At 45.2% G+C, this 24,046-nt stretch overlaps 1 long non-coding RNA gene across 2 annotated transcripts in view; it reads right to left on the reverse strand.

Moving 5' to 3' along the window:
* The window catches only part of LOC141072855 (uncharacterized), a 164,405-nt gene that overhangs the window by 83,027 nt on the left and 57,332 nt on the right, over window positions 1-24,046 (reverse strand). For both annotated transcript variants that reach the window (XR_012226881.1, XR_012226880.1), the window contains one exon: window positions 23,697-23,834. This is a non-coding gene — a long non-coding RNA (uncharacterized lncRNA). The remainder of the gene's footprint in view (window positions 1-23,696; window positions 23,835-24,046) is intronic.

Raw genomic sequence — 24,046 nt, forward strand, 5'->3', positions numbered from 1 at the left:
GACCGGGCGATTTTTTTTTTTTTGGGCAAGCCCTTCAATCGCCAACTTAACTTCATCTTCCCTGATCATCTCTGTCAAAACATCAAGAGAGGGGTCTACCCTTGGTTCGGGAATGGCTTCAGCCATGAAAGCTAACATTTCATCCCAATCATGATCCCTCTTCCCCAATAGGTGTGAGTAAAAGGATCTGACAACCTCAAGGATCCCTGATCTGGATCGCCTCAGGGACTCAGTAGTGTCGACCACTCCTGTAACCACTTTATTATTCACTGACATGTTGCAGTTTCTGTAAGGATCAGGCGAACAGTACTTCCCGTATTCCCTCTCAAAAACCAAAGATGTTTGTCTATCGTACTGACACCTCATAAGCAAAGATATTACTCTGGAGATCTCCTCACAGCTACCTCCAGTTGAGACAAGATGCTCGAGTTTCCTCCTCAGACCCTGATACAGGCGATGCCTGCTCAGACTCCTGAGGCTCGAGAGCTGGCGGAAGAGTCTCGCCACCCTTTTCTTGAACATCTCCCATCACTCTGATTTCCTACTACAAAGATCCAGTAAGGGTTCCTGGCTCTGAAGAAAATCCTCAAAGGACTGTCTTATCTCTGTTTCTTCCAAGAGAGACGAATTGAGCCTCCAAAAGCCTCTTCCCATCTGGAGGGACTCTGTAACATTCAGAGAAAACAAAATTAAACAGTGGTCGGAGAACTCCACCTCACAACAGACACTGCTGAAGAGTCAGCTTCCTCCTTTAAATAAAACCTATCTATTCTGGACCTACAGTTACCTATATGATAGGTGAACCCCTCATGGCCTGGGGTGTGCCGAATGTGGACATCTACCAGGCGAGCCTTACTAGTTATACTATTAAGAGCGACGCTATTATAAGTCAGATTTTCTCTGGAACCTCCTCTATCTCGGGGCCTCGTGACAGTATTGAAGTCCTTTCCAAAGACAACCTGCTGACTTTTCATAAGGTAGGGCTTGATTCTCATAAAGAGACACTTTTGGTCCCAATTAGATTGGGGACCATAGATGTTAATGAGCCTGAGCTCTTGTCCCTTCATGAGGACATCTAAGATTAGGCACCTTCCCATTTCTAACTCAATAACTCATCGGCATTACACTGGTGTGGTAAAAAGGACCGCCACTCCGCTATATGGCTTGGCCGCAAGAGACCAATAGGAGGGCCCAAGTCTCCACTACATCTTAGCTTTAAACACGTCTGCCATATTTGGCAGCCTGGTCTCTTGCAAAAAGAAAATGTCAGCTTCAACCCGGCTGAGAAATTCAAAGGCCGCAAATCTGGCTGTATTTGACTTTATGCTGGTGACATTAATGGACGCCAGCATCAACGGAGTGGGTACCGCCATCATTGGTGATTGAGTTACATGGCTTTCTTCTTCCCACTCCCCTTATTCTCTGCCTCAGAGGAGGAATCTTTCCCTCTCTTTCATGACACAGAGGTGTCAATTCCCGCGTGTTTTTTCTTCCTATCTTCCTCGTCTCCGGACTCTGGGCCAGTCCCTCCTTCCAAGGACCTTACATTCCCAGAAGAAGGAGACTCGGCAACTCCTGTAAGCCCCGCCGAAGCTGGAACCTCACCCTCAGCTTCCTGCTCAGAGGAAGAGATGTTCTCAAGAGCTTGGAACCAGTTAGAAAGACCAACCAGAGGGGAGTCAGTTTTTCTTTCCTTAGGTACCTTGGTCAGAGTGGGAGAAGATGCTTTATCTCCCTTCTTTCTCTTCTTTTTGGTGCCGAGCTTGCGCTTTTTCTCTAGCCACTGCCTACTATCCTCATCCATACTTTCATAATGGGAGGATTCGGAGGCAGTGGCGCTTTCCTCCCTGTGGATCCTCCTGACCTCCTCATCCAACTCATCATCCCTCGGGGCCTCGGCAGCAAGACTGGCTTCCAGGACAGGGGCCACCACAGTAGCCCGGGGCTCGCCCAGCTCCCGCTCCTGTCTGCGCTTGTCTAGATGCCTAAGCTGGGCAGGCATCTTTTTATTGCTTTTCCTCCTTGGCCCCTCAGCTCCCTCACCCCTGCTAGTCCCTTCCCCTGCAGAATCAGCCTCATGGCTTTCTCCCACTGGGGTCACGACTGCATTAGCGAAGGAGCGAGGACAACGGCTGAATGGGTGACCTAAGTGACCACACAGGTGGCACCTAATCTCCACACAAGATGCAGCAGATGGCCGATATCCCCACACAATGCACATTTCTGCACAGTGCAGTTTACACTGAAGTGTGTGGGGTCACCGCACCTGTGACAGAGCTTTGGTTGCCCATGGTAGAAGGCCTGGATACAATCCCTATCCAGGAAGGCAGATGATGGAATGTGGGAAACCGTGCCACCTAAACGCTCAAATTTTACCATAAACATCCAGGCCCCTGACCAGATACAGTTTTTCTTTGGCATCTCCACCATCTCTCCATATCGGCCAAGCCACGTCACGACGTCATAACAAGAAAGCGACTCGTTATAAGTCATCACGGTCTCTTTCTTGACTTGATTTTGGCGAGACACCACCTGGATGACAAAGTCTCGCCAGCCGGGCTCATTTTTTGCCAACTCATTATTCGACCAGAGGAGCTCAAGCCCCTCTGGCTCAACAAAGCTGAGATTTAACTCAGGTGTGGAATAGGGATGTATCAAGGCGTAGATGTCAATAGCCTTGAAGCCCATCTTCAGCAGGAGTGCCACAACTTTAGACCTTGGAGGACACGCATCACTGCCCCTCCACCGAATATGAACCACATTCCTATGCACACTACCTGGCTCGGGTGTCGGGAGAGACCACACTGTATTTCCCCCATATTGCTCTCGGAAGGCCCCGAGGCCATGCCTCTCTATCCAGAAGGATAGATCAACCTCTCGACCCTCTACCATTAGTGATCTCTCCCCGTTTCTTTAGAGCCTCCAGGAGATGCCGCTGCAGCATGCCGTCGCCAGAGCCCGGAGACTACGAGAATGCCCTATTTCCCCCAGAGGTGACAGCGGCATAACTCCTGAGGGGTTCTGCCACCACCGGGGGGGGAGGCAATTGGACCAGTGACCACATCAACACCAACAGTATTACTATTATTACCCACCTCCATAACACTATCACTCTCCACCAAACCAGCAACCACACCACTAGACAAAGAGTTTTCCACATTCATACCCCCACCGCATTCACTCCTGCTGGTCCAGTGACAACAGGGGGTGATATTTTGACCTCCGCATCATCAGGCACTAGGGGCTCAGTCTCCTCCACAGAACTGGAGGCAACCTCACCCCTGGTCTTACATGTGCCCCCCGCATCATCAGTTGATATTGTCCGCTGCTTTATTGTTGACATCAGGCACCGCTGATCCTTTGCCGCTGTGAGGCGCCACAGATCCTTTATATCAAGATCTCGCTGACCAGCAGCACCAACGCAGAATAGGATTTTGAGAGGATCGAACGCCCAGCCCCGACAACCCCCTCACACTGTGGCCACTTCTCAACTAAGTGATCAGCGGCAACAGCATTCAGGGGCACTTAGGCTATCAGAGCTGCCTCCTACACTGGGCTGCTCCCCCCTCCCACTGAAGAGTGCACCATATTATCATGGCCTAATCGTATGCCCTCACAGTCCAGCCTCTCGGCTGATGCACCTGCTGCTATGTCCCCGCTACTACAAGCAGAGACGGAACTCTGCACCTCACTACCGTGCTCTGTACTCTCCCGGCGTTTTGCACTGGATCCACAGCAGAACCCGGGCTGGGCTGGGAAACGGGACTTATACAGCGAGCTGACCCTGCAGCTGACTCAGGGGGTACAGGGAGGTGGGCATATACATAGCTTACCACTTCCTGTAGCTTTGGCTTGGTTTTCTTTGCCTTTTTATTCTGGCCCCCAGGTGCCTCCTCTGGTAAATCATCACCAAGATGGAAATTCTGAAGGCACACTGGGGACTACAGGAGCTTGATCTCAGCCATTAGTGCCCCTCCCTGGCCACTGTTATCATTGTCCTCCCCAGAGCCAGCAGAACTGCAACCAGATGCCAATGTCGCCAGTCCAGCAAGGAGCTCGCTGCACGTGGCCTGCGGGTGACTTTGCAGGCTGCTAGGTGGGCCTTTCTGCTGGTCTTCATCATCATTATCATCCACCTGGCTTTCAGGCTGCAGCCCCATCTGCTTTTGCTCTCTGTTATCAGCCATTTCTCTAAATCTGTCTTCCTTGAGAAGTTTTTCTCTAAATGGTCCACTTGTTTCTCTAATAAAAGCTTTTCTCACCTTCAGCTTATTAATTTCATGCTTAAATTGCTTTACCTCCGCCTGGAGTTGGGTCTTCCTGGGTTTGGAGGAACCTGCAGCTATGGCACTTGTGCAGCACAGCTCCTCCCACAGCCTCCTGATGGTCTCACTTGCTTCTTCATACTCACGGAGGTGGCTTATGACCCGAGAGCCATAGGTGGACACAGACTCCTTGGGTCTCTGCAGCCCCCAACCTTCCTCAGTGATCTTGCATGCTGCTAGCAGGCTTCTCCTCCATGTTGGAAGCCTTGTGGCTTCTCTGGGTCTCTGCAGACTTGGGGGGAGTAGAAGCCACATTGCCGCGACTCCTGGTGGAGCGTTTCACCCCCGAGACCTCTGATGTGCAGGCCCGTAGCTAGATTCTTCTGCCCCCCCGCCGGCCTGGACCGGGAAACAGAAGACAGGGACTTGGCTCCTTCACTCATCCCAGGAAGCCCACTCCCTCCCTGGATAGGAGAGAGCAGGTCCCCGGGTGGAGAGGTGTTGGTTGTCTTGAGCTCAGGAACACACAGCAGGATCAGTGGCGAACAAACCCACAATTACCAGAATGAGCAGCAGCTGAGTAGAGCTGCACTCACTATTCTGCTGGTGGAGTCACTGTGTACATGCATTACATTACTTTTTCCTGTACTGATCCCGAGTTACATCCTGTATTATACTCCAGAGCTGCACTCACTATTCTGCTGGTGCAGTCACTGTGTACATACATTACATTACTTATCCTGTACTGATCCTGAGTTACATCCTGTATTATACCCCAGAACTGCACTAACTATTCTGCTGGTGGAGTCACTGTGTACAATCATTACATTACTTATCCTGTACTGATCCTGAGTTACATTCTGTATTATGCTCCAGAGCTGCACTCACTATTCTGCTGGTGCAGTCACTGTGTACATATATTACATTACTTATCCTGTACTGATCCTGAGTTACATCCTGTATTATACACCAGAGCTGCACTCACTATTCTGCTGGTGGAGTCACTGTGTACATACATTACAATACTTATCCTGTACTGATCCTGGGTTACATCCTGTATTATACTCCAGAGCTGCACTCACTATTCTGCTGGTGGAGTCACTGTGTACATACATTACATTACTTATCCTGTACTGATCCTAGTTACATCCTGTATTATACTCCAGAGCTGCACTCACTATTCTGCTGGTGCAATCACTGTGTACATACATTACATTACTTATCCTGTACTGATCCTAGTTACATCCTGTATTATACTGCAGAGTTGCACTCACTATTCTGCTGGTGTAGTCTCTGTGCACGTATAATACATTACTTATCCTGTACTGATCCTAGTTACATCCTGTATTATACTGCAGAGTTGCACTCACTATTCTGCTAGTGTAGTCACTGTGTACATATATTACATTACTTATCCTATACTGATCCTGAGTTACATCCTATATAATACTCCAGAGCTGCACTCACTATTCTGCTGGTGGAGTCACTGTGTACATACATTACTGTGATGTCACGGGTGACTGGATACACCGCCTCCTGCAGGGCGAATTTCTATGACACCCGTGACCCTGAATATACCGCCTCCAGCAGGGCGAATTTAAACAATGAAACGTACAGCCGGATACACCGCCTCCAGCAGGCGAATTTCAATAGTTACACGTGTATCTGGATATACCGCCTCCAGCAGGGCGAATTTACAGAGATAAGGGAAACACCAGGGAAACCAATACAATGGGGGGCCCTGCAATAGGGAACGGGGACGTGGAGACCTCCTGCACTCCCCTGAGTCTGTGTATCTACACTTCTGACGGTCCCTAGGCAGGTTCCACACCTGGCGACGAGCAGGATGCCTATAAACCCTAGCTCGCCCTGCACCTATCCCTTTCTAATGAATTGGACGGTGCAGAAACTAATCCCACCACTGCACTAAAACACACATAAGGAAAGTTACAAACAGGGAAAAACCACTTAGCTTTGCTCTGTTGCTATTGCTTCGAGCAACGGAGTCCAGCACCTGAGTGCAGCTTTCCTCCTGAATAGCTGCTACTTCACCAAAGCTTTGTCAGAGCTGCAAGGAACACCTCACTGCTGCTCCTTCCACACCAGGACTCTGACTGAGCTGCAAGGAACTCTTCTCTAGCTCCTTCCTCCACCAAGGATGGTTGGAAATGACCTATATCACCAACTGTGAGTGAGACCACCTGACTCTCCTTTATAGCCAAGAGCCAGAGCCATCACACCTGCTAATGATTCCCGTGTAATAATACTAGCCACCACCACGGGCAAAACTAACTTTAAGCAAACAACTTAAAGGAAAAAAAAAGGTTACATGTGCTTTTATCTGTCCTAATCCAGCATCGATCATGGACAGTACCCTCCCTCAATGAGGGGCCTCTGGACCCTCAAGACCGCTCCTCATCTAGGAACCACCTACAGAGGGGACATCCAGATCCAGAGTTCACCCTAGCCACTACCTGAACTTCAGGTTCATGACAAACGAGCACCGCTGGTATTGGCAATGTATGTTCTGGAGGCACCACACATCTCCAAAGCTCTGACCTGGAGAACGAGTTGTGTATGTGCATGTTTGGTGGTAACTCGAGCTGGCAAGACTCCGCAACACACTTCCAGTGGATGTTTTTTGGTGGCCACCCATACATGCTCGTTCACACACAGGTCCTGACCTGAACGTTTATTGCCACACATTAGTTTGTCACAATACGGTGAACTTTTACTGGAACTGACAACAGAGGCGTCCCCCTGTGTCACCACACTCACACCCCCGCAATTCACCAAGGGGCTCACCACCCTCCAACCCCTTCCACCACGAGGTCTGCGCCTCCCAGGGTTAGCTAATGGCGAGGGTTGAGACTTGCCCCTACTCTCCTGCAGCTCATCTACTGCTCCCACGGGAGAGGAAGGAGCCAGTTGCAGAGAGACGGCAGAGACAGTAGCCCCTAGGCTGCAGCCCTCACATGACTGCCCCCAGCTGACTACTTCCCTAGCCCGCCAATCTATTACCGGATTGTGTTTTTTCAGCAAAGGGAGGCCTAAAGCGATAGGCACTGGCATTCCCTCCAAGACGTAGCATGCCAAGGACTCCTCATGATGTCCTATCTGCAGATGGATATTTTCTACGACTTGAGTCAAGCTCCCCTGGCTCAGTTAATGGCCTGGACGCTTATAGGTCTTATAGGTTGGGCTAGCGTCCTACACCTCAGGCCATGAGTCTGGACAAAGCGAGCATCCACGAGACTGACTCCTGCTCCGCTGTCCACAAGCACCGGTATCACCTCCGGTACCCCGCCAGCCAAAACCTCCGCTGACATAGTACCTTGGGAGGGCAAAATGGAGGAAATATACACTCCCTGGTTACCTCCCTCCAAGCGACCTGGGGAATGCGGCTTCTGAGATGACATAGATAATTTGGCGGGCGTAGGGCAAGCCTTAAGGACATGACCAGTCTGCCCACAGTAGAAACATGCCGACACCACTCCCTGAACCGTAGGCAGCCCTGTACACAAACTAGCTCCTCCTACTTGAATGGGTTCATCTGGAGACTTGGCACGCACTGGGAAGGCTCCCATGAAGTGGCCCAGCTTCCCACAAGAAAAGCATACCCCCCCACCACGGCGAGCTGCAGACAACCCCTTTTTTGTACCAACGACACTGGGCTGCCTGGGTTCCTCCGCACTGGTGGGTCCTCCTCCCTAGCGAGGACAACAGGGGGCACATTTTGTGTATGTCTCTCCCTAAGGCGTCTGTCCACCCGGATGGCAAGGGACATGGCAGCCTCCAAACGACCTGGGGGCAGCGTACTGCACCAGAGTATCCTGCAACTTTGGAGACAGGCTCTGCACAAATTGACTCCTAAGTGCAGGGTCATTCCACTGGGTGTCAGTGGCCCCCCTCCTAAACTCAGCAGTACTCCTTGGCAACCTCAACCTGCTAGTGATTCCCGTGTAATAATATTAGCCACCACCGGGGGCAAAGCTAACTTTAAGCAAACAGCTTAAAGGAAAAAAAAGGTTACATGTGCTTTTATCTGTCACAATCCAGCATGGATCATGACAATTCCATTACTTATCCTGTACTGATCCTGAGTTACATCCTGTATTATACCCCAGAGCTGCACTCACTATTCTGCTGGTGCAGTCACTGTGTACATACATTACATTACTTATCCTGTACTGATCCTGAGTTACCTCCTGTATTAAACCCCAGAGCTACACTCACTATTCTGCTGGTGGAGTTACTATGCACACACATTACATTACTGATCCTGAGTTACATCCTGTATTATACCCCAAAGCTGCACTCACTATTCTGCTGGTGCAGTCACTGTGTACATATATAACATTACTTATCCTGTACTGATCCTGAGTTACATCCTGTATTATACTCTAGAGCTGCACTCACTATTCTGCTGGTGCAGTCACTGTGTACATATACTGTATTACATTACTTATCCTGTACTGATCCTGAGTTACATCCTGCATTATACCCCAGAGTTGCACTCACTATTCTGCTGGTGCAGTCACTGTGTACATACATTACATTACTTATCCTGTACTGATCCTGAGTTACGTCCTGTATTATACTCTAGAGCTGCACTCACTATTCTGCTGGTGCAGTCACTGTGTACATATACTGTATTACATTACTTATCCTGTACTGATTCTGAGTTACCTCCTGTATTATACTCCAGAGCTGCACTCACTATTCTGCTGGTGCAGTCACTGTGTACATACATTACATTACTGATTCTGTACTGATCCTGAGTTACATCCTGTATTATACTGCAGAGTTGCACTCACTATTCTGCTTGTGCAGTCACTGTGTACATACATTACATTATTTATCCTGTGCTGATCCTGAGTTACATCCTGTATTATACTGCAGAGTTGCACTCACTAGTCTGCTGGGGCTGTCACAAAATGATACATTACATTACTTATTCTTGGTTACAATCTACTGTATATTACAATCCGGAGCAGTATTCAAAATTCCTTAGACTTCAAGGCCAAAATCTCGTACCATTCTCTGCTTGTTCAGTGTCTGTTTTTTTCCAGTCGATGATATATAGCCCCTTTCCCACCCTGCCCTTATTCACATTGAGGTCAAGTGACGCAAAAGACAGAATAGGACCATCCAGACTGGGTACACCTTGTCGCGGTGGGATGACTTTTACCCTTTTGATCAAAATAATGTTAATCAAGCACCCTATGTTATTTGCATGTACTATTTCTATTTACTTATATATTTACTATAAAGTATATGTTCATTTTATTTATTTCTTGGGTTTTATTTCAATGGTGAGGTCTGCAGGAAAACTGTGTTCAAGGCACGGACTGTGACTCAGATGTACTTGATCTTCACAAATTAATTTCATTGTCCAGATGAATGCTGTCATTAGGAACAATCTTTTGTCCTCCTTGTCATGATTTATCTTGTGTCTATTGACTTTTTCTTCAGATTAGCCTCATATTTTACTCAGGACTCAGGTTAGGGGTTAATTTCAAGAATGTGTTTCTCTGGTCCCAGAGACAAAATTCCATCTGCCCAAGTCTCCTCAGGAAACACAAGTCTTTAACACATGGAGTAAGATCTTAATCCGGAATGCTGAAGGAAGCCCTAACTGTTCTATAATCTGAACCAGTTCCCTGACAGAGAGAGAGATCGCCGCCGTTCTTAACATAAAGTTGCCTGAGGTACATGTGTTTTTGGAAAGATACACAATTGCTGGCTCCAAAGAGGAGCGGTTCTAGAAAATTGATGCTATTTAAGCTTACGACTCATTAAGTCTTGTTGTCAGATGTTAGGACCTTCTGAGTTATTGGCTCCAATTTAAATCATTCTTGAACAAGTGGAGATAAAGGCGTTGAAAGGTCTACGACTGCTCCCAGCTCAAAGGAACACAGTACACTTGTGTATACTGTGGTAGATTTTTGCATTTTGGCTAGACATCCCTTCTGCTCCTGAGCCCAACTCTCTTCTAAGTATAAAATCGCTATAGCTTCACGTGAACAAAATTGTTGGCCTGGAAAGGAAGCCTCCTGAAATCAAGTTGCCACCTTTCACCTTTCCCAATACTTTTTGACTATTTGCAGTAGAGAAAAAAAAAACAGAAAAACATCTAAGTCCATGTCCCACATCGTTAGACCACATCTTCCTTCTGTTTTTTTTTCATTTCACACTATTGGCATCGAAGTCCATTATTGACTATTTTGGGGATCCACAGAAGGAAACAAAATTACATAAGGATTGGATATACTCAATGTCAATAGTTTTCTTTGACTATCTGCTGTGGAAGAACAGAAAAAAAAGTTACTCTTATGCCAGCTGTACACAATAGACGGCTTTCGGCCGAATGATCGTTTGGCTGACGGCCATCTCAATTGACTCTCCCTTTCACAGAAGCGCTCATTCGGTCTAGCGCTGCTGTGTTTTCTGTGAGCCATCAACTGACACATCAAAAGGGGGCTTATCTCAGTGGGAACAATGTGATCAGCAGTCCAAAATGTCTGATCGTCATCTGCCCTGACCATCATTTGGCTGACGCCCCATAGCCATTAGAACGTTAGCCGAACCTATTGATATCACCAGGTTCAGCCATCATAAGTTTAATGTGTATGGCCAGCTTTTTGTCTGTGAGACCATTTTGGATTCCACGAAAAAAACTAAAATATCTTGATAATCAGCAATTATTGAAAAGCCTCATGAAATTGTGATGCCACCATTCTCAATAATCATTTGGTTGCTGTATTGTTCAACATCTTTATCAATGATTTAGATTAGAGAATTGAGGGTACACTGATTAAATTTGCTCATGACACAAAGCTAGGAGGGATAGCTAATACTAGAGAAGAGAGAGAGAGGATTCAAAAAGATATAAATAAACTGGAGCAGTGGGCAGCAACTAACAGAATGGTTTTTAACAGGCAAAATGCAAAGTACTACATTTGGGCAATAAAAATTAACAGCACAAGTGAAAAGACGTGGGTATACTAATAGATCACAGCCTGAACATGAGTCAACAGTGTGATGCAGCAGCAAAAAAAGGCAAATACAATTCTGATCATACAGTCTAGATCACGAGAAGTCATTATCCCCCCTCCACTCCTCTGTGGTCAGACCTCATCTGGAACACTGTGTCCAGTTTTGGGCACCACAATTTAAAAAAGACATCAACAAACTGGAACAAGTTCAGAGAAGAGCAACCAGAATGGTGACCAGTCTGCAAACCATGTCCTATGAGGAACGGTTACAGGATTTGGGAATGTTTAGCTTGCAAAAGATGCAGGATAGGAAAAAAAGTGGTCCGACAATCCACGCTACGAATCACTATGAACAATTATTATTACAGTGGTCTTTATTCGATGCGTTTCGAAGTTTCACAGAACTCCTTCCTCAGGAAAAAAACCGTGTAAGAACAAAGAAAGAAAAAGTTGCCTTCTCAGTCCGTGTCCTTTGTAGTAAGATTATATTTTACTACTTTGATTTGGTTTTGGGTTCAATAAAAGGACCAAAAAATTGGTGATTGAAAATTCATGGCAAGCCTCTTGAATTTAAGTTCCCACCTTTCTTGTGTTTAGATAACCATTAAAGGGAACCTGTCACCTTGGATAATGCTTATAAGCTGCAGATATAGGGATAAATTGCAGGTTAATAGCATTATTGATGTGTATGGCCGACCTACTGAATGTGCAGCTCCTGGGAGAAAATCAACTTCATTCCTCCTGGGAACCGTCGGCTTTCAGTCATAGAAGCGTGCCGACGCAGATAAAGTCACCGTTCACAGCACTGAGAGCAGCGGCTGTAGGCACGCCCTGGCACTTTGATTGACAGCTGAATCTGCATTGAAAATGCAGCCTTAGTGCTGCTGAAGGTGGCTCTTTTACTTTAATAGCCCCTGGGGGGGTGTTACAGGTTCCCTTTAAGTTTTCCTGTGAATTTGTTAATAGTAATCCTGTACTGACAGAGTCCCTTTAAGGTGAAGCTGTCAGGTTAGAAAATGCTGATAATATACGTATAAGTTTAATCCGCAGGTAAATAGTGTTAGAAAAGTGCCATCATACTGAAAGCGTGGCTATCAGGAGAAAATGAACCTTATTCCTTCTGTAAGCTGCCGCTACAATGGTAGCTGCGCAAGCATGCCTGTGTGACTGAAAGGCGGCAGCTTACAGAAGGAATAAGGTTCATTTTCTCCTGATAGCCACGCTTTCAGTATGATGGCACTTTTCTAACACTATTTACCTGCGGATTAAACTTATACGTATATTATCAGCATTTTCTAACCTGACAGCTTCACCTTAAAGGGACTCTGTCAGTACAGGATTACTATTAACAAATTCACAGGAAAACTTAAAGGGAACCTGTAACACCCCCCCAGGGGCTATTAAAGTAAAAGAGCCACCTTCAGCAGCACTAAGGCTGCATTTTCTGTGAAGGTGCCTCTTATGTTTATTATCCCTAGGAACGCTGAAATAAAGACTTGTATAAATTGCCTGCCATACCTCTATTGCATCATGGAGGTATGTTTTCTCCCCCTCTTGCCTCCGTGTGCCGCCTCCTCTGTTCCTCGCTACGTGACTGGCACCTGCGCTCTGCAAACATTTCTCGGGCATGCGCCATGCGCACTGCCCGGGAACTTACATCAGGAGATGATGTAAGGATATCGCGCCTGCGTGTAGCGGAGGTCCCAGATACCACCCCGTAGTGTGTTATGATGTATTCACATTGCGGGGCAGGGAATCTGGTGTCTGCGCAGTGAGGATCTCTGAGCCTGTCCCCATCTCCCTCCGCCTCTTTCCGACGTATTACAGTGTGTGAGCTACAAAGGCACAGGAAACGTGGTCAAAGTTGAGGAAAGATGAATGCAGCACGTTATCAGCAAATACTGGAGACAAATTTGCAATCATCAGACTGGAAGCTGCACATGGAACGTACTTGAACGTTCCAACATGACAACAATCCAAAACACAAGGCCAAGTCGACCTGTCATTGGCTACAGTAAAACAAAGTGAAGGTTTTGGAGTGGCCATCTCAGACTCCTGGCCTCAATATCATTGAGCCACTCTGGGGAGATCTCAAGCGCACAGTTCATGCTAGACAGCCCAGGAATTTACAGGAACTGGAGGCTTTTTGCCAAGAAGAGTGGGCAGCTTTACCATCTGAGGAAATAAAGAACCTCATCTACAACTACCACAAAAGACTTCAAGCTGTCATTGATGTTAGAGGGGGCAATGCAAGGTATTAAGAAATGGAGTATGTGAGCTTTTGATCAGGGTCATTTGGATGTTTTGTGTTGTCATTATGATTTAAAAAGAGAAAGCACAGTAGTTTGACAATAAATGGCTTCACCCAACCACTAACCATGAGAGAAGAAAAAGTTTTGGTGTTATCACTCATATTCTCTGAAAAAAGGCCAAGAAAGCAAAAATTCTGCCAGGGTATGTTTACTTTTGACTCACTTTCAAAAAATTATGCCAAGGAAATTACAATCATAAAGTGAACATAAATCTCCTTTTAAAAACCAAATATTTAATTTAATCCTTTTAAAAGAACACCTAACCCAGTGTAGAAAGGTACATAAACCAATAGATACAACATATAGCTGACCAAAACACCTGCCTGCCAAAACCCTACAATAAACCTAATCTCGCTCCTTCCTTGCGGTGGAGGTTGGCACCCTAAGAAACGATTGTTTGGTGCCCCCACTTAACGTGGACTGTCCCTCTCTCCCCAGATTTACATAGTAACATAGTAACATAGTTTTGAAGCCTGAAGGAAGACCTTATGTCCATCCAGTTCAGCCTATTTTTAGTGCTGCTGTTCTGTATTGTTGATCCTGTGGAAGGCAAAAAACCCACAGAGTAGAAGCCAATTTTCTCCATCGAGAAAAAAATTCCTTCCCCTAAGCTGGGTCAACCATCTACCTATAATATTATGTTATTCGTAACCTTCTATACTGTTACTCACAAGAAAAGCATCCATTCCATTCTTAAATTCATTCAGTGAGTTGGCCATCACAACTTCCTCAGGAAGAGAATTCAAGAGCCTCACTGCTCTTACCGTGAAGAACCCTCTTCTATGCTGGTGCAGAAATTGTCTTTCCTCCAAACGAAGAGAATGCCCCCTTGTTCTTGTCACAGTCCTTGGAGAGATCTCTGTATTGCCCTCTGATATACTTGTACATATATATTAGGTCTCCCCTAAGTCTTCTCTTTTCTAGAGTAAATAGACCTAATTTTGATAACCTTTCTGGGTATTGTAGTGAACCAACTCCATTTATCATTTTAGTAGCCCGCCTTTGAACCCTTTCAGGTTCAGCAATGTCTTTCTTGACACCGGCGTCCAAAATTGCACACAATACTCCAAGTGTGGTCTGACGAGTGATTTGTACAGAGGGAGAATTATGTTTTCATCTCGTGTCCCCAGACCTCTTCTAATGCATCCCATGACCCTATTTGCTTTGGTGGTAGCTGCCTGACACTGGGCACTCCAATTTAGCTTCTTATTGACTAAGATGCCTAAGTCTTTTTTCATGTCTGATTTCCCCAGCAGTTTCCCATTTAGTAAGTAATTATAGCATCTGTTTCTCCTTCCCATGTGCATAACCTTACACTTATCTGTGTTAAACCTCATTTGCCATTTTTCAGCACAATTCTCCAATTTATTCAAATCTGTCTGTAGTTGCAAACTGTCCTCCTTTGTGTTAACTACCTTACATAGTTTTGTATCATCTGCAAATACTGATATTTTACTGTGTAAGCCATCATTAATAAATATATTAAATAGTAGGGGGCCCAATACAGAACCCTGTGGTACCCCACCAGTAACCCTGGCCCAATCTGAGTATGCACCATTAATAACCACTCTTTGTTTTCTATCACTTAGCCAGCTATCTACCCATCTACACACATTTCCCCCTAATACAACAAGAAAACACAAAATGACAAATTTGCAAAAATACTCTGCAGTAAAAAATATGGCAGTAATCAGCAAGTTCTGGATAACAAATACAGGGTATTTAGTTGATACGTTTTTTGCAAAAAATATATGCCAAGCTGCTCCACCACATCACAGTAACCCTTCACGGAGCAGTCCCTATCTAATGTATTTAAAACCTGAACATGTGAACAGTGTCTAAATGAACAGGATACAGACAGGCACCTCCTAGTATATGGGCTTGTGGTTTATGGCAGCTCATTTATGTGCATGTCACGCAAGAGAGGGGTGGGGTCTCCCAAACCATTCTGAGCAAGGAAAAAACAAATTAAAAACATATGTGACATGCACAAAATGTGAACAAGTCAGTCAGACAGTGCTCACGAAACCTAATGGCTGAAATACAACAAGAAAACACAAAATGACAAATTTGGAAAAATACTCTGCAGTAAAAAATATGGCAGTAATCAGCAAGTGCTGGATAACAAATACAGGGTATTTAGTCGATACGTTTTTTGCAAAAGATATATGCCAAGCAGCTCCACCACGTCACGGTAACCTTTCACGGAGCAGTCCCTATCTAATGTAGTTAAAACCTGAACATGTGAACAGTGTCTAAATGAACAGGATACCAACAGGCGCCTCCTAGTATATGGGCTTGTGGTTTATGGCAGCTCATTTATGTGCATGTCACACAAGAGAGGGGTGGGGTCTCCCAAACCATGCTGAGCAAGGAAAAAACGGATTAAAAACATTTGTGACATGCACAAAATGTGAACAAGTCAGTCAGACAGTGCTCACGCCACCCAATGGTTGAAATACAACAAGAAAACACAAAATGACAAATTTGCAAAAATATTCTGCAGTAAAAAATATGGCAGTAATCAGCAAGTGCTAAGCTAATGCTAAGCTCCATTGTATTCTGGGCTATATGCTTTCCATTGATGCTATAATGTCTTTTTGTGTAGGACTGTTGTATTAAGATGTGTCAGATAGCCATTGAGCAGGCAGACTTTTTGCATGTTTTTTGAGATTTTTTGTTTGTTTCTGCTCTTGTGCTGCCATACCCATAGAGCAACCTATGAGATGTTATTTATTGCATAAGGATCTATTCCTTTCATTTCTTTCCTTCACTATATTGTTTTCCCACCTATATTGATAGGGTTAAATCAGGGGAGAGAGGGACAGTTCACGCTTAGTGGGGGTGCCAAACAATCGTTTCTTAAGGGGGCTTTACACATAGCGATAACACTAGCAATATCACAGATTTTGTGACGCAGCAGAAATATTGTTAGCGATATCGCTACATGTGATACTTACCTCTGACCGGCTCCCCCGCTGGCTATCGCTGATCGCGCGAGATCGGCCTGGTCCATTTCTCTTCGTCGAGCGAGCCATGGACGCGGGCGGGAGGACGTCTTTATCGCCGCGTCTGAAAGGTGAGTACGACCGCCGACCGCTGCTGCATCGCTAGTGAGATCTGCCTGTTTGGCAGCTCACTAGCGACCATTTAGCGATGCACCAGCGATCCTGACCGGGTCATATCGTGATCGGAATCGCTGGTGCATCGCTAAATGTAAAGGGGCCTTTAGGGTGCCAAGCTCCACATCAAGAAAGGAGCGAGATTAGGTTTATTGTAGGGTTTTGGCAGGCAGGTGTTTTGGTCAGCTATATTTTGTATCTATTGGTTTATGTACCATTCTACACTGGGTTAGGTGTTCTTTTAAAAGGATTAAATTAAATATTTAGTTTTTAAAAAGAGATTTATGTTCACTATATAAACTTTTGAGCACAACTGTATATATACAATAATCATGTACAATAAAAAAGAGGTGAACATAAAGAAGATGCAATTCACCTGGGGAACAATAATCAAAGGTAAACAATGGTAGGTAGCTATGCACCAAAAAGGTTTTTGGAACCAATTGTAGGGAGAGTGATAAATGGTTCAGTACATAGTACACAATGACCTAGCTCTCTTATCCTGCAGTACCCGTAAGTTCATGAATTAGCAGATAATACTTTCTTTGTTGTTAAGTGCATGTGCATATACATAATTACAATGCTTACCCATCATAAAATGCAAGTGCAAACTCTCAGGCGTCAGCCCCGACGCACGTTTCACGTTCTTGAAGGGACATAGATGGAAACCAAGCAGGTAGGAAGGTGTCATTAAATCATTGGCCACACCATGAAGCACCGAGCACCTGTACTTTGTTTGAACAGTCATTCTGTGCTAGCAGATACCATTTAAAGACCATTATAGGTTCCAAAGAAGAACTTGAATTTGCCTGAGTGATGATTATAAGGGAGTCTCACAACCTTGTAGATTATTTTGCGAGTAGAGCCTTCACTCCTAATGCAATGGTTTAAACTGTCTTAACTTGTATTAATTTTATTGTCTGTATATGTCACCACTTAATAGCTAAGTGCTGTGGAATATTTTGACGCTATATATATACAATTATTATTATTATTATTATTGTTATTATTAAACTCGAGGCATCTCTGTTCACTAATGTTTTTCTTCTCTGGATTTTTGTGTTGAAGGAAAAAATAAATAAAAAGTTTCCATCTTAGTCCTAGTTCGTTAATGACCATTATAGTTTTCACAAGACCCAAAATTGCCCGATGATTGAAAATGTTTAGGGGTTCAAAATTGGTCTGAAAATGGTGGCTTCAGTGAGTCAAGGTCCAATTTTCTTTAAGACCTTTGATGGGTCAAAGTCCAATTTGATACACTAAGGGATATTTTAAACTTCTATTGGCCACAAATTTTAAATTGTTGTAAGATTCAGATAGTATTTGGTGTTATTTGAAAACAATTTTTTGGCGAGATTGGTGACTGATCTAAGCAAATGTGACTTTAAGCTTACATTCGTGTCATGTCTGTGGCCAGCACTACAGTCAATTGTTCCTTACCAGATTTCAACCAAAAATTGTACATTGCTCATATCCATATGTTTCAGTATCAAGCCCACAAAAAATATGGCATACAACATATGCCAGTGCTCAAATAAACTAGGCTATGTGGTCTTCAGGATTTTCTATCAGCCCTTGCCAGGGGTGGACATATCATTGGAGTAACCTGTGCAGTCATACATGGACCCAAAATGTAAGCGGGCCCAATTCTGTTTCCAAAACATATCGAATTGTGCATTATGATGAGCTATTGGATTTCAAAAAGCCCATATATTCTTCTTGCACAGGGGCCCCTTTTTCTCTGTCTCCATCTACACTCTGTAGACCCTTTTTAAATGAGAGTTGAACATACAGTACATGTATACACAATGTGCTTCTCATCTGACGTGTGCAGGGCCGGCATTAGGGGCAGGCAGACCAGGCAGCTGCCTAGGGCCCCCGCTCCCCCAGGTGCCCCCAGCTAGCGGCACGTCATGCCGCTATGGGGTCCCTGTGAGACAGGGGGGCCCATCTGCCCCCGGTGCCGACTCCCCCCGCCGCAATGATGGAGGAGAGCGCGTCAGCTGACGCTCCCTCTCCCATCATTCCCCGCTCTGCTTCTGACACAGTGGGTGCGCGATGACGTCATCGCGCTCTCACTGTGTGCAAGGCAGAGCAGGAGACAGGGGCCGGGAGCAGCGCAGGCACGAGGAGAAGGTGAGGAGTGTGTTTGTTTGTTTTTGTGTGTTTTTTTTAATATATCGATGTGTGTGCTAGACTGAGGGGCCATTCTGGGGGGGGTTATGCTATGTGTGGCTGGGCTATATATACCATGTGCGGCTGGGCTGTATATACTGTACCATGTGGTGCTGGGCTATATATACCATGTGGGGCTGGGCTGTATATGCCATGTGGCGCTGGGTTATATATACCATGTGGGGCTGGGCTGTATATACCATGTGGGGCTGGGCTATATATACCATGTGGGGCTGGGTTGTATATACCATGTGGGACTGCTGGGTTGTATATACCATGTGTGGCTGGACTGTATATACCATGTGGGGCTGGGCTGTATATACCATGTGGGGCTGCTGAGCTGTACATACCATGAGGGGCTGGGCTATATAGCATGGTGCTGGGCTGTATACCATGTGGGGCTGGGCTGTGTATACCATGTGCAGCTGGGCTGTATATATCATGTGGGACTGGGCTGTATATACCATGTGGGGCTGGGTTGTATATACCATGTGGGACTGCTGGGTTGTATATACCATGTGTGGCTGGGCTGTATATACCATGTGGGGCTGGGCTGTATATACCATGTGGGGCTGCTGAGCTGTACATACCATGTGGGGCTGGGCTATATAGCATGGTGCTGGGCTGTATACCATGTGGGGCTGGGTTGTGTATACCATGTGCAGCTGGGCTGTATATACCATGTGGGACTGGGCTGTATATACCATGTGGGGCTGGGCTATATTTACCATGTGGGGCTGGGCTGTATAAACCATGCTGGGCTGGGCTGTATATTCCATGGGTGGCTGGGCTATAAATACCATGCGCGGCTGGGCTGTATATACCATGTGGGGCTGGGCTATATATACCATGTGGGGCTGGGCTGTATATACCATGTGGCGCTGGGCTATATATGCCATGTGGGGCTGGGCTGTATATACCATGTGGGGCTGGGCTGTATATACCATGCGCGGCTGGGCTGTATATACCATGTGGGGCTGGGCTATATATACCATGTGGGGCTGGGCTGTATATACCATGTGGTGCTGGGCTATATATACCATGTGGTGCTGGGCTATATATACCATGTGGGGCTGGGCTGTATATACCATGTGGGGCTGGGCTGTATATACCATGTGCAGCTGGGCTATATATACCATGTGGGGCTGGGTTGTATTTACCATGTGGGACTGCTGGGCTGTATATACCATGTGTGGCTGGGCTGTATATACCATGTGGGGCTGGGCTGTTGTATATACCATGTGGGGCTGCTGAGCTGTATATACCATATGGTGGTGGGCTATATAGCATGGTGCTGGGCTGTGTATACCATGTGCTGCTGGGCTGTATATACCATGTGGGACTGGGCTGTATATACCATGTGGCGCTGGGCTGTATAAACCATGTGGGGCTGGGCTATATATACCATGTGGGGCTGGGCTGTATATACCATGTGGGGCTGGGCTATATATACCATGTGCGGCTGGACTGTATATACCATATGGGGCTGGGCTGTATATACCATGTGGGGCTGGGCTGTATATACCATGTGGGGCTGGGCTGTACATACTATGTGCGGCTGGGTTGTATAGACCATGTGGGGCTGGGCTGTATATACCATGTGGGGCTGGGCTGTATATACCATGTGGGGCTGGGCTGTATATACCATGTGGGGCTGGGCTGTATATACCATGTGGGGCTGGGCTGTATATACCATGTAGGGCTGGGCTGTATATACCATGTGGGACTGGGCTGTATATACCATGTGGGGCTGGGCGCTGTATACTATGGTACTGGGCTATATACCATGTGGTGCTGGGCTGTATACCATGTGGTGCTGGGCTATATAGCATGGTGCTGGGCTGTATACCATGTGGGGCTGGGCTGTATACCATGGTGGGGCTAGGCCATATACTATGCAGCTGTGTTATATACCATGGGGGCTACATTTTACATTATATTCTATGGAGGAGGCTGTGTTATATAATATGGGGGGCTGCTTTATATTCTCTGGGGAGGTGGGCTGTATATATTCTATTTGTGGCTACATTATATTCTATGAGGGGCTGTATTATATTTATTATATTTTATGGGGGGGTGATTGCATCATACTGTGAGGGGGCTACATTATACTATATGAGGGGCTACATTGTGTTCTATGGGGGCTGCATTATATTCTGTGGGGGCTAGATGATATTGTATGGGGGCTTCATTATACTTTATGAGGGGGCTACATTATATTCTATTGGGGCTGCATTATACTATATGAGGAGGGCTACATTGTATTCTATGGAGGGGCTACATTATACTATATAAGGGGCTGCATTATATTCTATGGGGGGCTGCAATATACTCTGAGGGAGCTGCCATACATTCTATAGAGGGGCTGCATTATACTATATGAGGGGGGCTGCATTATTTTCTATGGGGGGGTTACATTATATTCTGTGGAGTGGCTGCATTATACTCTGTGGGGTAGCTGCATTATGCTCTAAGGGGTGGCTGCATTATACTATAAGAGGGAGGCTGCATTATATTCTGTGGGGGTTTCATTATATTGTATGGCAAGGCTGCATTATACTCTGAGGTGGCTGCATTATGCTCTATGGGGTGGCTGCATTATACTATATGGGCTGCATTATACTGTATTGAGGACATTATATGAAGAACTATGGGGTGCAATATGCTATGGGAAGTGAATTGTACTACATGGATGACTATGGCAGTGCATTATACTATATGGAGCACTATGAGGAGTGTATTTTACTATATGGAGGACTGAGCAGTGTATTTTAATATATGGAGGGCTATGAGGAGTGTATTATAATATATGGAGGACTGGGGAGTGTATTATACTATATTGAGAACTATGGGGCACATTATATTATATGGAGGACTATGGGGTGTTAACTGTAGATGTGCTGCTGATAACATGATACTGTATGGTGATCTGTTAGTGATCCATTAGTGATTGTTCTGGCCCCATCATTCTTTCTCAGATGGTGGAAAGAGGCCGGGAAACCAGTGTTGAACGACTTCAATATTGTTGATCACACTTATTTAGCAGCCTGAACTCAGCGCATGTAAATACATCCAAAATGCTTCTGTGTGATATGCAATATGTTAGCATTTGGGGCCCCATTTTAAACTTTGCCTAGGGCCCCACTTTGCCTAAAACCGGCCCTGGACGTGTGTAGCACCACTTCAAGCAGGTTCACTTTACATTGTTTTCATAAATCTATGCTCGAAGTAGGCAAAGCAATCAGCGAGTAATTTTTTTATTCACTGATTGGCTGAGGATTAATTCCTAACATTTCCTGCCTATCCAGACAAGTAAGTAGAGATTGGCGGGGGAACCCATGTAGGATCAGAATGGGAATGGGATCATTGAGTATTGATTCTTTTATTTTTCTTAACCCATGAGACATTAAAAAACATTCTTAACCCCTTTAAATGGACGAATCGTTTTCTTCAAGATTCACGGTACACTATACTCTAGAGAATCCAAGGGTAAAAGAGCGTCGAAATGGCATAAGAGACTTATAGGTCTCGCTACATGTGTGCACCGCATATGAAAAGTTGGACGGAGGGGGGGCGTTGCTCACAAGCTAATTATGCGGATACGCCCTCAGAGAATCGTTTAAGACACGCCCTTTTGGAAAGACAATAAAAATTATCATATTGAGTGCGCTAATTTGAAAGGTCCTTATCTCTGGAACCGTATGGAGGATTTTTAGAATGAAAATAACACAATACTCAGAGGAACAGTGGGAGTAAAATAATAGGACAAACTGGGCATTTTTGACCCAGTGACAGGTCTCGTTTAAGCAATTAATGTCCAAAATGATACCAAAAAAATGTCAGCAGTTGAGCACAACCCTCTTGAGTGAAATGCTGTGGTAGTCTGGAGCGCTGTATATCCCAGGCCGCCGCAGACTTATCTCCGTCTGTATGTGTGAGTGAAAAGCCGCCTGTCGGGCTGCGCGCGACACAATATGTTTATATATATTTTTCTTCCTTATTTATAGAAGGTAGAATACTGGCTCACACATTAGTAAGCGATACGTACCAGGTTTGTTATTTTAATTCGCTCGCAGGGAATTTAAAACGATTTTTAATGTCTCTGAATAAAAATCCACTGTTTCTGCATAATTTATAACTGGCACACACCGGCCAAAGGACCTTTTTTTGATTTAAGTATTTCTAATGTAAAATGGAGGCTAGAATGAGACCCCTGCGGGAATAGTGTGTCGCGCACTGTTCAGATTGAATTATAGGTTTGTTATTACACATGAAATGCTTTATAAAAACTGTATAAACGAGACACATAACGTCTCCAACCGGGATAGGGAAAATATAGGGGCTTAACATGAAAAAAAAATGGGATCATATTTTTTTTTTCCCTGGAACAGCGCCCCTGTTTTGAATTGGCTGTGTCTGATATTGCAGATCAGTTATCAATATCTCTTGTTGTAGTATATGGGTAAGTCAGTCCAAGTTTGGCATTACCTAACTAATAAAATACTTAAAATTGACTAGTGCTGTTAGAAGGGGCAGTATGAGGACTATTTTATGCCAAATAAATTTCCATAAATTGTGCTTTATATGTCCAACGGATGCACGCAAGTTTTGTACTGGTCTACATTAACCATTGACTAGAGGTATGAGGCCAATCTAATCCTCCTTTTACTAGGCATCATATCAAGTGCCTATATGAATACTGGGAACCACTAGTGGGCTCTTGAAAAACATAGATCTGACGGACTCCCAGAAGAATTGACAAATTTCCAGGTGCTACCAAAACCCGAAAAGTAGCACTTTCAGAAGGTTTCTACTGCATGTTACCTGAATACTCCATCATTGCAGAGTACCGCATTCAGGGGGCAGCTATTGGGGCTGCAATTGGTGAGGATACAGCATGGTCTTCAAAACAGGGGTGGTCAGCGATTGTGGTGGCAAACTTGACGCATCGCAGTCAGCACCCTTCAAAGAACAAAAAGTCATAAGGTATGTTATATACGGTATGAAATTCATAGGTTGGGGTGCTGAATTAAAAACAGTTGATGTATTAATTTTACAAAGGCTTCTTAAATTTTGACTTAACTATCCAAAAGATAAGTGAAGACTTCCTAATCCCTGGAGGTGTGATTACAAGGATCCCCACTGATCCTGAGAACCAGGGTCTGATATGTTTG

This window comes from Dendrobates tinctorius, unplaced genomic scaffold (genome assembly GCF_039654945.1).
Source record: "Dendrobates tinctorius isolate UK_male_01 unplaced genomic scaffold, ASM3965494v1 ptg000014l, whole genome shotgun sequence".
NCBI classification, from domain to species: Eukaryota; Metazoa; Chordata; class Amphibia; order Anura; family Dendrobatidae; genus Dendrobates; species Dendrobates tinctorius.